General features: G+C 36.8%; 1 non-coding gene across 1 annotated transcript; it reads left to right on the top strand.

Moving 5' to 3' along the window:
* The first annotated feature begins 11428 nt into the window (after positions 1 to 11428).
* Positions 11429 to 11536, top strand: LOC115941818 (U6 spliceosomal RNA). The gene has a single exon (XR_004076501.1). It is a non-coding gene; the product is annotated as a U6 spliceosomal RNA (small nuclear RNA).
* The last annotated feature ends 619 nt before the right edge of the window (positions 11537 to 12155 follow it).

Here is a 12155-nt window from a genome sequence, read left to right as displayed (position 1 = left end):
TAAAACTTGGCGCTATTAACCAATTTCTATTTGGGGCCAGAAAATTCTTTGCTGTGTGTTTGGGAGGGCATGTTCTATAAAATTTAGAATGTTTAGTGGCATCTATGGATATACCCATCATAGGCCAACAGTATTCCTCTACCTCAATTGTCTCTGGATATTACCAGGTATCCCTGGGGGGACAAAATCACCACTGGCTGGAAACTGCCAGGTTCATAGGAGATAGAGTAGGTTTGGGGTAGAGAGAGATGGGTCCACTTTTATACCTTTTAAATTCATCATGCCTACGGGGCCTCTAATTGGATACACTGCATTGCAGCTGGAGGGAGGAACCTGGGGCTCACTCTAAAGATCTGGGATGTACGTACAGATTTGAGAATATTAAGTGTACATGTGATAATTGAGACTTGGGTAAAGGCCAGATTGCCCACAAAGAGTTTAAGAACATTAGACCATGAAGAGGCACCTAGGATCCCCAAGATTTGGAGCTAATGTAAATTGAAGTAACTGAGCTTGTCAAAGTGACCAAGAAGGACAACCTGAGAGTCTTCCTTCTCTTCCTTCTCTGTGCCTTTCAACAACTATGTACTTACACAACTCTTCCAATAGTAATTATTAAACTACAAAGGAAAACAAAAACACAAAGAACAAAACAAAACAACAACACCCAAAGAAATGATTTAGGGACCCAAAGCCAGGATTTAATCTACTTGTAGAGTTTGGTAAATGGCTGTGGAAAAGGGATGGTATCTTATAGTAACTTCAAATTTTAAAACAATTTTTTTAACCTCTTCATGCTGGAAAAAATATTAGATGAAAAGTTGTAAGAGTCTATCTTTAAATTTGTGGTACCATATTCTCATTTCTAGACAGGTTCTGTGTAATGCTGCCCAAAAGTTAAAACTTAAAGTACATTTGACATATTTTAACATTTGTAATCTTTTAAAAGTTACATTTAAAAATAATTAAAATCTAGAGAAATGAGCTACCAGGTAACAGACCCAAACAGAAATTAGCCTTAGAAACTAAAACCACTAATTGATTTCACAAAAATTAACCTTTAAGCAGCATTGTGAGTAAAAAGACCCATTTCTCATTGACTGAATGAATCTTTTATTTTATTGTCCTTTTAAAATCACACAAATCATACATGAATATGTTATTGTTGTAAAAGATTCAAACCACAGAGAAATATTTAGAAAAAAACATGAATGTCCCCCTTCTCTGATCTGCCACTTCTCCTGCCTTCCCCTCCTTTCCCTAGATGCAACAATTCTCAACTGTTTGTTGTTCCTCCATCTAGTCCTCTGTGCTAGACACTGAGTGCACACCAGTGAATGTGAAACATTGTTCTGCAACTTGCTTTTTTCCCTTTCCATATCTTGGAGGTATGAAAGAACCTTTAGCACCATATAAACAGAAAGGGTTTTCTTTCAAAATGAGAGAGTGAGCTAATATAATTAAATCAATCCAACATTTATCACAGAGAATGACAGTAATAATTACACCACTGATCATTCACCTAGCTGACATGAAGTCTTTGGAACCCATTTGCAGGATCACTTTGGTGAAAAGCATGTTGAATTTTGAAGTCTCAATATTTACGTTTGATAACTGCAGAGGCAAAATACTGTCCATCTCACAGCAGCAAGAGACCACGAGAGTGACAATATTCTGTTTTTCTAAAATTATCTTTTTATTCTATCAGACATATGTAGAGGTAACTAATGTAATTGCCTGAGAAGAAAATTCAGGAAACAAGGTGAAATAATTATTTTCTTTGTAGCAAAAGATACTTAGCCAATTTCTTATTCTCGTTATTTCCATGCCTTACCCTCTTGGGGAAAAGCCTGGGAATATTTTCTAATGAAAAATTAACTTGTCTAAGGAGGAAAGTGTGATGCTGACCTGACAATTTCATTTGCTCTGTAATTCCAGTTCAACCCTTACATGATACAGATGATGCAAAGAAGAGATCTGCAACGAATTCATTTTTTGGTAATCCTTATAGGGGCATCTTCTCCAAGACTGTTAAAATTAAACCTGATATTTTTCACCACTGATTTCCTTCTGCAGGCTAATGCTATTCTGACAACATTGTTCATCATCTTGATATGAGTGTGGAGTATTTTCATGTCATCAGAGAAAATCATTCTATTTGAGTCTTTCCTAAATTAGAATAACAGTATATTTTATTCCTTGCTGTCATTTATTAGATAAATCCCATGAATAAATTTGCTCTTTGTTTCTAAATAAATTCCCTCTCTGCTATCATTTGCACTTTATTGCTAGTCAAATCTTTCATCTGGGCCCTATTACTCACCTCCTTGGAAATTAAGTTCTTCCTTCTCAATGAAAGAAGCTGCTCACAGTACCTCTTACCCAAGCCAGCACTAAATATTCCCATCCAGTATTAATGGGAAGACGACTGGCTGGGGATTAAAAACTCAGAGGTGAGAGTCCCAGTTCCATTCCCCCTTTCCAAACATGTGACTTTTGGGCAAGCTATTTGTCAGCTTGAGTTTCTTCCTCTATAAAAATTGGGGAGAATACTATCTGTGCTACCTGTTTCTGTGGTTGTTTTGAGGATAAAAAAAAAAAAAAGAAAGGTCTGTGTAAAAGACCTTTGTAAACCATAGGCACATTATACAAAGGCAAATTATTAAAGTGCCAGGCACAGCTTAGGTGCTCCAGGAGGTTTTCAAAATGTTAGTTGAATCAATAGCTCCCAGTCATTGTTTGCCCCTACCAGAAACTTCACAAGTAAGAGAGACCAGAGCTGGCATGAACTCTGGGCTTATGACCTTGTTCTTGTGCCCTTTTCCTAACTTCACCCATCTCAGAGATCAGTCAAAAAACATGCAGATGGACCTCTGGTGATTATGTCTGAACAGAGCTAATTGATCCTAGGGTAGGCACCTTCCCCAAGGTGAACTAACCAAGACTCTCTACTGGGAATTTGATGTTTGCTGGAGAGACAAACTTTCCATGTTATTAAAATGGAATCAATTAATGATCATGACCTAGAGAGAAGCCTCTTGAACCGTTGTTGCTAACATGCCCAGCTTTACTATTGATTATTTTGCTTCCTACGTCCTTCCTAGGATTAGGTACTTCCTAGGATTCTGTGAGATAAATAGATAAAAAACAAGCGATACACGTACCTCATAGGGTTACATACCACAACAGCGCCTGGAACTCACTAAATATTAGCTGTTGTTATTATTATTAAATTACTCTGAATAATACCTGGCATATATAATAAGTTTTTAAGTGATTTTTTCCAGCTTTACTGAAATATAATTGACATAAAACCTGTAAGTTTAAGATGTGTAACATGATGATTGCCGCATTTATATATTGCAAGATGATTACCAGTGTAGCATTAGCTAACACCTGCATCACGATAGATAATTACCATTTCTTTTTTTGTGTTGAGAATATTTAAGATCTACTCCCTTAGCTACTTTCAAGCTTATAATAAAATATTGTTAACTATAGTCACTAGCTTAACATTAGATACTCAGAAATTATTCATCTTGTAGCTGCCCATTTCTTGACTTGATTATTTGTTTTTTGGGGTGTTGAGTTTGAGAAGTTCTTTATAGATCTTGGATACCAGCCCTTTATCTGTAATGTCATTTGTAAATATCTTCTCCCATTCCATGGGTTGCCTTTTAGTTTTGTTGACTGTTTCCTTTGCTGTGCAGAAGCTTTTTGTCTTGATGAAGTCCCAAAAGTTCATTTTTGATTTTGTTTCTCTTGCCTTTAGAGATGTGTCTTGAAAGAAGTTGCTGTGGCTGATGTCGAAGAGGTTACTGTCTATGTTCTCTTCTAGGATTTTGATGGATTCCTGTCCCACATTGAGGTCTTTCATCCATTTTGAGTTTATCTTTGTGTATGGTGTAAGAGAATGATCCAGCTTCATTCTTCTGCATGTGGCTGTCCAATTTTCCCAACACCATTTGTTGAAAAGACTGGTTTTTTTTCCATTGGATATTCTTTCTTGCTTTGTGGAAGATTAGTTGACCATAGAGTTGAGGGCCCATTTCTGGGGTCTATATTATTTTCCATTGATCTATGTGTCTGTTTTTGTGCCAATACTATGCTATCTGGATGATTACAGCTTTGTAATATAGCTTGAAGTCAGGCATCGTGATGCCCCCAGCTTTGGTTTTCTTTTTCAACATTCTCCTGGCGATTCGGGGTCTTTTCTGGTTCCATACAAATTTTAGGATTGTTTTTTCCAGCTCTGTGAAAAATGTCAATGGTATTTGATAGGGATTGTATTGAAAGTGTAGATTTCCCTGGGCAGCATAGACATTTTAACAATGTTTATTCTTCCAATCCATGAGCATGGAATGTTTTTCCATCTTTTTGTGTCTTCTTCAATTTCTTTCATGAGTGTTTTGTAGTTCCTAGAGTATAGATCCTTTACCTCTTTGGTTATGTTTATTCCTAGGTACCTTATGGTTTTTGGTGTTATTGTAAATGGAGTCGATTCCCTAATTTCTCTTTCTTCAGTTACATTGTTAGTGTATAGAAATGCAACTGATTTCTGTGCATTGATTTTGTATCCTGCCACATTGCTGAGTTGCTGTATGAGTTCTAGTAATTTGGGGGTGGAGTTTTTTGGATTTTCCACATAAAGTATCATGTCATCTGTGAAGAGAGAGAGTTTAACTTCTTCTTTGCAAATTTGAATGCCTTTTATTTCTTTTTGTTGTCTGATTGCTGATGCTAGGACTTCTGGTACTATGTTGAACAATAATGTGAGAGTAGGCCATCCTGTCATGTTCCTGACCTTCAGGGAAAAGCTCTCAGTTTTTCCTCGTTGAGAATGATATTCATTGTGGGCTTTTCATAGATGGCTTTATGATATTGAGGTATGGCCCCTTTATCCCTATACTTCGAAGAGTTTTAATCAGAAAGGATGCTGTATTTTGTCAAATGCTTTTTCTACATCAATTGAGAGGACCATATCGTTCTTGTCTTTTCTTTTATTAATGTGCTCTATCACACTGATTGATTTCTGAATGTTGAGCCACCCTTGCATCCCAGGAATAAATCTCACCTGGTCCTGGTGAATAATCCTTTTAATGTACTGTTGGATCCTATTGCACGTTTTATATTTTGATGTCACAATTTTCATCTTTTTCCATTGTTTATCCATTCACAAATTATTTTAGTTATGGTTATTTTTGACATTTTTCTATTTTGACACGTATACACTAGAGTTACAAGTCATCTACCCACCATCATTACAATATTAGAGTATTATGAATTTAACTATATCTATCTTTATCACTGAGTTTTATATTTTTATGTGTTTTCCTTTACCAGTTAGCATCTTTCATTTCAGCTTGAAGCTGAATATATTCTTTGTAAGACTGGTCTAGTAGATGAACTCCTCAGCTTTTATTTGTCTGGAAAAAAAAATTTTTTTAAAGATTTTATTTATTTATTTGCCAGAGAGAGAGAATGCCAGGCAGAAGGAGAAGCAGGCTCCCTGCTGAGCAAAGAGCCTGATGTGAGACTCGATCTGAGGACCCTGAGATCATGACCTGAGCTGAAGGCAGATGCTTAACCGACTGAGCTACCCGGGTGTCCCTGTCTGGAAAATTCTTTACCTCTTCTTCAATTTTGAAGGACAGTTTTGCCAGCCAGAGTATGCTTAGTTGGCAGTTTTTTCCTTTCAGCACTTTGACTGTATCACTCACTCCCTTCTGGCCTGCAAAGTTTCTGCTTAAAAACTTACTGATAGTCTTATGGAACAAGTTGCTTTCCACTTGTTGCTTTTAAGATTCTCCTTTAGTCTTTAACTTTTGACATTTTAATTACAATGTGTCTAGTTGTGTGTCTCTTTGGATTTTTTTTTTTTTTTTAAGCTTTCTGGGCTTCCTTTGCATTGTTCTCCTGACCTCTGTGAGCATTATGGTTGTTAGTTTGCATTCTCTGTTAAGTAAATCACTTCTCTCCATTTTATTAAGGTCTGTTTTTGGAGTTTTATTCTGTTATTTTGTTTGAAATATAGTCCCCTATTTCTTTCTTTTTCTGGACTCTCTGTGTTGATTTCTGCTCATTGCCACCTCTCCCAGTCTTGACAGAGTGTTTTTTAGTGGAAGCAATCTCATCAATCAGTCTGACCTGAGCTTTTCATTTTCTCTTAAATCCTTGTGAATGGTCAAGTTGCCTTCATTGTTCTAGGTGTCTCCCAGTATTTGAGGATGTGCCCAGATCCATCAGTGTTCTAAAAGGGAGGACTGCAGTTAGCACCTCAACACCAGTTGATTGGAAGCTGGGCCCTCAAACAGCAGCAGGAAAGTATATAGTTAGGTCCCTTCCTGGGAGAAACTGGGAAGTAGGCATTTTTGCTGCTCTCCCTGTGCTTGGCCCAGTTGTAAAGCCATGGGAGGGATGCAAGGTGCTTCTGTATCCATTAGGAACTGCTCTTTTTGTTTGCTGTAGTCCTGTGGTACTCATGAATGCATATTGGCTCTCAGAGCCAAGTGAACCAGGGGCCTGTGGTCTGGGTAGCAACTAGAAAACCTGGGGTACCAGATACATGTACAAGCTTTTTCTAGGGAGATACTGGCCACTTGAAGTGGGCTACAGGGAGAGGCCAGAGGAGATGTCCACAGGCTTCCCTGGTCTCTAGGGATGATGTCATTCAGCCCTGAGATGTATGTGCTAAATTAGAAACTTGATCCTTGGGCAGCTGCTTTGAAAATATGCAAATAGACTTCTTTCAGGGAAAGACTGGGAGATGGGTGTTTCTGTTTGTTCTTTCTGCTCTGAGCTCTGGGAGGATAGCCAATTAAGAACTGATTCTTTGTTTGCTACAGTCCTGCTGGACTTCTGAATGCAATCCCCAGTGGCTATCAGGGCCAGGCAATCCAGGATCTCAATCCTCAGATGGCAGCCACTGAAGCTGGGGGTACAGATGTATGCACAAGCTCCTTTTATGGAGATACTGGCAATTTGGAGTGGGCTAGAGGGAGAAGGCAGAGATGTCCACTGGCTTCCCTGGTCTCCAGGGAGGATGGCAGTCAGCTCCTAGATGTGTGCTAAATTAGAAGCCCTATTCTCAGTAAGTAGCTTTTAATGTATGCAGATAGACCTTTTTCAGGAAAAGACCGGGAAGATGGAAGCATGGCATTTTTTTTCTGCTCCTACACTGAGCTCTGGGGAGACAGCTGTGGTGAGTCCTTTAGAGCCCATTAAGAACTGTTCCCTTTTATCCTATAGGATCCTATAGTCTTGCGGGTCTTGTGGATGCAAGCCCCATTGGTTTTCAGAACTAGAAGTTTTGGGGTCCCATCCCTCAGGTGCAAGTCTTAAGTTAGGGTGTTGGATGTGGGGTCTAAACCCTTTACTCCTCAGGGAGAAACTGGGAGTTGGGAATTCCCTCATGATTGTATGGTTGCTGCACCAGGGGTGGGGTTTATAGTGAGTAGGTCTTCGCCTTTCTTACCTATTTCTTTGTGGGTGCTTTTTTGTTCATTTGATATATAGGAGTCACTCAGTTTCTAGATTTCTTTCAGAGGGAATTGCTCAATATATAGCCATACATTCAGAAGAGGGAACTTCAGGCCTCCTACGTTGCCATCTTGGACTGGATCCACAAATCGACTGTTAGTTATTATTAATGGTACTCAACTTACACAGCTGTTTTGAGGAATAAAGTAATTAGTTAATGCATGTAATTTACTTAGTATAGTGCCAAACATGTAGTAAGTGCTTAATAATTATTTGCTGTTATTTGTAGCATATGAATGCTACCATAAAAGACAAACTATATGTATTGTGTTATTTTTTTCAACATGCTTTGTTTCAAATATTTTCACCTTTGTGCATAGAGAGTGACTCCATTTTCCTAAAACTGCTGAATGCTGTTAGTTTTTCATTTATTTATGGGCATTTAGGAATCTTTAACTTTTCAGAAAACTGCAACAAACTCCCTTATAATATGCTGCCCTGAACATGCATTTGGCTCTCATATAGCATAGAGATTTGGTATTGCAGTAACTGGATCATAAAGCATATTCAACGTTAATAAGTCATAAAAAGTTGTTCGTTAAAGTAGTTGTGCCCATTAGCTATTATGGCTATGTGTTTTTCTATTATCTTACCAACATGTCATATTGCCAAATTCTGAAATATTTGCCAATGCGATTTTATGAGCTCGTTGCTTTCATTTGTATTTTCTTGATTACTACTGAGAAACACTTTTGTTTATTTAGTTTACAGGGTCTTTGTTATTTCCTCTTTTGTAAACTGCCTGTTTTCTTTTTGTTTATTTGGTATCTGATTTAGAAAGTCTGGTTTCCTCCTGGGAGTAATGGAGGACTCCTTGAGAAGACTGAGAATGTTACTTTCTCTCTTAGACCCACAACTTTTGGGTGTAGAAGAGTGACAATGAATTATTTTAGAACAATATTTCAAATTAGAATTAAAATGGGCTCTTAATTATAAATTTTAAACAGTGTTATTCGAAGAGGGACCATCAGCATCAGCCTCACTGAAGAGGAGATTTCAAATATGTGCCTTCTCAGATCCTCTCCAGACCACTGTATCAAGAGCTCTCGGGGTAGAGCCCAGCTAGCTGTGTTTTAGTTTAACAAGCTCCCAGGTGATTGAGACGCACTAAACTAGACCATTCAAAGATTCTTATAACCATCATAATATTATGATTATATTTGTCTTATATTACTTAGTAGTGTTAACATTTAAAAATTTTATTGGTATACACAACTTGGATGAGTCTCAAAGGAATTATATGGAGTGAAAAAAGTCATTCCCACACATACTGTATGTTTACATTTATATAACATTCTTCAAATGACAAAATTATAGGGATAGAAAACAGATTAATTGTTGCCAGGAGTTAGAGAGGGTAGAGGATGGTAAAGGGCTGGAAAGTGGGGGTGATAATAAGAGGAAATAACCAGGAATTCTTGTGCTGTTGGAACTGTTCTGTATCTTGACTGTGGTAATGGATACACAAACTTACACATGTGATAAAATTGCATAGAACTGAATACACACACTCGTATATACAAACACACACAAATGAGTGCAAGTAAAACTGGAGATATCTGAATAAGATCAGTGTATTGCATCAGTGTCAATATTCTGATTGTGATATTATACTACAGATGTGTAAGATGTTACCACTGGGGAAATTTGGGTAAAGGATAGAAAGGTTCTCTCTGTATTCTTACAACTTACATCTAGAACAACTAATTCTACAATTATCTGAAAATTAAAAGCTCATTAAAAAACAAAACAAAAGTTTTATTAGGTTTAACTGTTACCAATTCCTCCAAATATTGAGAGGAAACTGGGAAAGTGGCTTACTGTCATTTTCACTCTGAATTTGGCAAATTGTTTCAATTCTTTTAGTAATATGTTTAAAGAATGAAAAACAAACGTGCTGGATGAAGAACATTTAATTTCCTATTGAAAAAATTGAGAAAAAAATACCATTTTTAAACATAGCATTAATTCTTCTTCAAACAATGTATCTCTAATCTTCCAATCTTATATTAATTATTCCTAGATAAAATAATAAGAAATCTGTAAAATATAGAAATGCTTACAGAGGGAAAAATAGCACATATTTTAATTTTTAACTTTTAACATTTGTGGTTGGGTCCATTTCTATTTGAATGACAATCCTCCTTGGAGAAGTAAAAACATAACTGAAACACAGTAGAGTGCAATTTCTACAAAACAGACATAAAAAGAGCCATGGAAACTCTTAAGTATAGATGGGAACAGTTTTCAAATAATTACAAAATAAGATTGCTCAATAATCCCAAACACCTAAATGCTCACACCACTAATTAAAGATTCCAAGAGAATGTGTTTGTGGATCTTTGGTAAATCATTGCGATTTTCATGTTGACACAATTTCCCATTTAACCATCCTAAAATACTCTAGGCTACCGATTTTGTTTCTTTTTCTCCCCAGGAGTCATCTGGGAGCTGTTATGATGTACCTATATGAATCCATTTATTTTCTCCCTTCCTGGAACTTTGATCTGAGTACTATTGATTTTGATTCATTGGCTGACAGTTTTAGACATTGAACATTTATTTCAGGCTTGGATGATACACATTAACACAAACTCTTCATTTGTGAACTATTAAAAACAGTCAGTAAATGTTGATAGATAAAAGAAAGATAGAGTTGTTTATATTCTATTTGTAGTCTTCACTTCCTCTATTTGGCTGGCTTATTCCTGGATTGACCAGGGTAGGTTTCATTCCATCCAATATCCTCTTTCACCTGGGACTTAAGAGCAACGTGTGATTTACTGTTGTTTATTTCTATTCATCTGTTTGTGTTCCCTAGTGTCCTGGAGGGTAGGAGTGGGTTGCTGTGTTAGAGATGTATAGTTGGTGAACATAGCATAGAAATTGGAAGAAACATGAGTTGGTAGCTTTGCTTTGGGATGAATTTCCTCAGTTGGATTCTGTTCTCAGAAAATTTTTAGTTTAAGGGAAACTGCACTACAGTAGTTACTCAAACAATAAGAATATCCTTATATCCTTGAAATTTGAGACCAACTTTTATTTGTAAGTCTATGTGTTTTTCCCTGTATTTTGGGAATCTCTTCATTCTTCAGCAACAGGAAAGTTCCCGACATGGGTTTTGCCCTCTTTTCAAAACCATAGGGAGAGAAGCAGTCTTTTATATTTCCTGTACCCTGAGTCATACCATACCAAGTTCTGGTGCCAAAAATCCACACTAGACTTACTCCCCTTAACCTGTCTCTCCAAACAGGTCATTGAAGGGCTCCTGCAAGTATAATTTACAGTGCTTCAGCAGTGATACAAAAAATGCTGGACTGAGTTCAGAAACAAGGGTTAAATGATGACAATGAGAGCAAACAATTTCAGATTGTTTTATTTGCAGCTGACCATCAGGCTGCTGGGAGAAATTGTATATCTGGAAGAACTGAACAGTCAGCCTTCCTAGGCCAGCCTTCCTTTTATGTCTGTGTGTATGTATGTATGTATTCATTCATTCATTCATTTAAAAGGACAACACTTGGTTCCTTGGAGAAAAGGCTAACATTTTTCCATCTTCCTCCTAAAACGTTCAGTTATAAAAACTGGGAAAGAGCTTCTTTTTGTCATGGATTTCCAAGGAGTGGTAAGACTCAATTTTGTAAGCTGATTAAAAAGCATTAAATATTTGTGGCCAAGGATAGACTGACCTGATAATGCTTCATTACTGATGTTAGGCTGCTCTGTGTTTGTGCTGCCATTCAGCGGTGCCATACAGTTTTCATTCTCTTGTGTCCCAAATAATACATCTTTTATGTATCACTGTGCTGCATTATTACTCACCATTATTTATAACCATTTGAATCCTTCCTCATTTTTAACTAATTTAGTCTTTAAAATTCATTAACAAGTGCTCACTTGTAGTAGCACATACACTAAAATTGGAACTATATAGAGAAGACTAGCATGGCCCCTGTGCAAGGAGGACACGCAAATTCATGAAGAGTTCCATATTTAAAAAGATCCTTTAACAAAAGTAAAGTAACATGTTGAAAGGGGAAAAGATAATGGCTCAAGTCTTATTTGCTTGAAAGTCTTAGATTTTCTAGATGATAGAACAATCTTAAATATTTTGAAAAACTCCTATGTTACTAGTCTTTAAGTTGAAAAGAAAAAAAAAAAGTCTGTATCCATACTTCTATGAAATAAAAATAAAATAGTCATTATATGACCATTATCTTTGGTCCAGTTTCAACAGCATGAATCACACTCTTTCCAGTCAAGGCAGTCCTTCCATTTTACTTCAGGCAGAATTTTCACAGGCTTTTCTCTTATCTAAGCCTGTCTAAGAACCTTACCTCTATTTCTGTTATTTTATCTAATTTGGGAGATAAGCAGGGTTAAAAACAAAAAAAAAGCTGCCAAAAAAATAATAAGGCTTTTGTCTTTTTCCTGAATTGGGACATTCCTACCCACTAAAATATAAATTAAAGTACAATGAGTCATCATTTTCCATCGTTTGCATGAGTACCACACCTGTTGTCTACCTTTGCAAGAAAGGTCACTTGCTGAGAATAATAATTCATGCTGGCCACCCTTCTTCAAGGACTTTCTGTCTGTGCTCACCAATAGCATCC

This window comes from Leptonychotes weddellii, chromosome 8 (assembly GCF_054177405.1).
Source record: "Leptonychotes weddellii isolate Sample4059 chromosome 8, ASM5417740v2, whole genome shotgun sequence".
Classification (NCBI taxonomy): domain Eukaryota; kingdom Metazoa; phylum Chordata; class Mammalia; order Carnivora; family Phocidae; genus Leptonychotes; species Leptonychotes weddellii.
The sequence above is the reverse complement of the archived record's forward strand: the minus strand, read 5'-3'. Positions and strand labels throughout refer to the sequence as shown.